Here is a 2,955-nt window from a genome sequence, read left to right as displayed (position 1 = left end):
GCTTCGCGCGTTGCTATGGAGACACTCCGCCTCGTACACAGCCTCCGGCCGCGCGATTGGCTGCGCGTTGCCATGAGGACGGCGCGGATTGGTCGCTAGGCACGTTACGTTACGTCGCTGTGGCGTTCCAGTACCTGAAGGGAGCTGCGAGAGAACTGGAGAGGGAGTTTTTATAAGGGCAAGGAGTGATAGGAGAATGGCTTTAAACTGAAAGTAGTTTGGATTAGGTAACAGGAAGAAATTCTTCGCTGTGGGAGTGGGGAAACAGGTTGCCCAGAGAAGCTGTACATGCCCCTGGAAGTGTTCAAGGCTTGGAGCTGTGGCGTTCCAGTACCTGAAGGGAGCTGCGAGAGAACTGGAGAGGGAGTTTTTATAAGGGCAAGGAGTGATAGGAGAATGGCTTTAAACTGAAAGTAGTTTGGATTAGGTAACAGGAAGAAATTCTTCGCTGTGGGAGTGGGGAAACAGGTTGCCCAGAGAAGCTGTACATGCCCCTGGAAGTGTTCAAGGCTTGGAGCAACCTGGTCTAGTGGTAGGGTGTTCTCACCTATCGCAGGGGGATGGAATGAGATGGTCTTTAATGTCCTTTCCAACCCAAACTGTTCTGTGATTCTATGAAAGCCTGTGTCCTGCCCCTCCTGGGGCACGCCCAGCCCTTTTCCTCTTACCTGTGCCCACACTCTGCTTCTGGCTCCTGATGCACTCACAGCAATGAGGGCAAAGCTGAAGAGAGGCTGGCAGACCCCCTCAAAAATAAAGGATGGAGACTGCCTTTATTTAATTCAGAAAAGTATAGCCATAGGCTTTTATAAGCCCCTTCCACTGTCATCCAAGTGCTTTTACAGAGACTAGGGAGGGACTCCTTTGCAGGAGCTGAGCATTTGTGGACAATCCCCCCACAGCTGCAAAGTGCTTCCCCCATCACCATCAGCCCCCTCCATTACACCCAAATTATAAACCCCCTTAAAGCCCTCCCCACCTTCAAGACATCAGCTCCTAGCACAAGTTTTCTTCCCCAGCACTGGAGGGATTTCTCTCATACAAGCACCCAGGTCCTTAGTGCTCCTCTCCTCCTGCAGAAGTGCCCCTTGGGTGTCCTCATCCATCCCAGCAATGCCAGGGGCCACTCTGCCTGGCCACCCACACCCCACACCAGGAAAGTGCCTCTGTCTCAGACCAGACTCTCCCTGCAGAGGTTCCGTTTACATTTGCACCTTCTCCATCCAGGCAGGGCTTGGAGGTGGCAGGATTTAGGATGGTTGGGAACACAGGCTGAAAGGGACCTTGGGAAGTGTTTTAGGACGTTTGAAACAGCTGGGCTGGTTTGGGGGAGGTGCTTGGCTGACAGGTGGGTGAACACTCCCAGCCAAGAAGGGTTTCCAGCCATCAAGCCCCTCAAACCCTGACTGCCCTCACCCTGCAACCACAAAACAACTCTGGACACTCTGTCGACATAAGATACCCTTTATTAAACATACTCTTAAAATCCAAAACATGCTCAAAGCAAAGTCGTAAGCAGCAATCTGGTTTCCTTCCTTAAATCCCTGACGGGTGGATCACTGGAACAAGGGGCTGTTACCTTTCACCCTACGCGGCACTGGCAGCTCCTGCCCGCCCCTTGTCCCTTCTGGGTGGCCGAGGACGGCACTGGTGTCACCCATGCCCAAATCCCGTCTCTCCTGTGCCACCCAGAGGATGCTCATTTCGTTGCTCACAACCAGGCAGCAGCACTTTGCTCGGCCGCAGCATCCTCACGGCTCCTCTCCTCGCCAGCAGCCCTGGCAGCTTGTTCCTGCAGTCTTGAGGACACACAGGTCGGAGCTGCCAGAAAACCTTCCCGGTCACCTCTCAGGACCTACCTGTTCTGTCCTGACCTGCAGCCACAAGCACCATTGCAGTCCCATGCTGGGCCAGCTCTCTGCTTTGAAACCATGAGGAAGGTTGGGCTTTGGTAGACAAGCCACTCCTGGAGTATCAGCCTGATTTTCCCTCCCATGCCCATGCTGGAGGGTTAGGGAAGAGTTGGCCTCTGTAATTTACTTAGCTCAGCGTGGTGGTGAACCTCCAAAGCTGTCCCTGTGCCCTGTGTGGTGCTGTTGACTCCTCAGGGCTGGGACACCCAAACCTGTGTCCCCACAGGGGGGACTGAACATGCCCCCAAATGGGGCACAAGGCTCTTCCCACTGCTCCAACCCTGCCTGCTGTTAGCAGCTTCCATCCCACATCCCCTGGAATGGTGTTCTGGAGATGTGTGTCCCCCCCATCAAGCACCCCGCCCTGGGTTCCCAGGGAGGAATTTGGGATCTGTTGAGCTTCCAGGAGACATGTTGGGGTGCCAGTCCAGAGGAGGGAGCAGCAGGATGGCCCTGGCTGTGAGTCAGGTAGAGAAAACAACCCCCGGCCACCAAAAGGCCTTCGTACCCCCCTTTAGGAGCCACAGCCATCAGCATAGCCCATGTTCTGCCATGGGGACCTGCTCCCAGACCCCCACCACAGCCACTGAGGGATGTTTCTTTCACTGGATGAACATCTCTGTCCTAAGGTGGCTCTGAAACACAGTTTCCTACTGCAAAGAGGAGGTGGCCTTTGCTATCACACCAGTGTGACAGAACCAGGTGGGGAAAAGAGAGGCTCAGCCTCCTGCCTTGGGCTGCCCCAAGCAGCTCCAGAGCTCGGTAGACTGGGGTGCTGGGTCTGAGGCTCCTCAAAATGGCTTCTGACTGTCCCTGAAGTTGAGCCTGGCCTCTGCCAATGGCCCCATCAGGTCCCCAAGGTCTCTGGCTCCAACCCTTTGCTGTCCCTGTGTGTCTATCCCCTGGAGAAAAACCTGCTTACGCTGTCAGCCCAGTGCTGGCCGGAGGGATGGGGATGGAGGGATGGGGGGCAGCTCCCGCCCCCTCATCCAGCCCCTGCTACAAAGTGCGATGGGAAGGGCAGGACAGGTGGGATGGGGGT

The sequence above is a fragment of the Acanthisitta chloris genome, unplaced genomic scaffold, assembly GCF_000695815.1.
Source record: "Acanthisitta chloris isolate BGI_N310 unplaced genomic scaffold, ASM69581v1 scaffold5594, whole genome shotgun sequence".
Lineage (NCBI taxonomy): Eukaryota > Metazoa > Chordata > Aves > Passeriformes > Acanthisittidae > Acanthisitta > Acanthisitta chloris.
Note: the sequence above shows the minus strand (reverse complement) of the source record.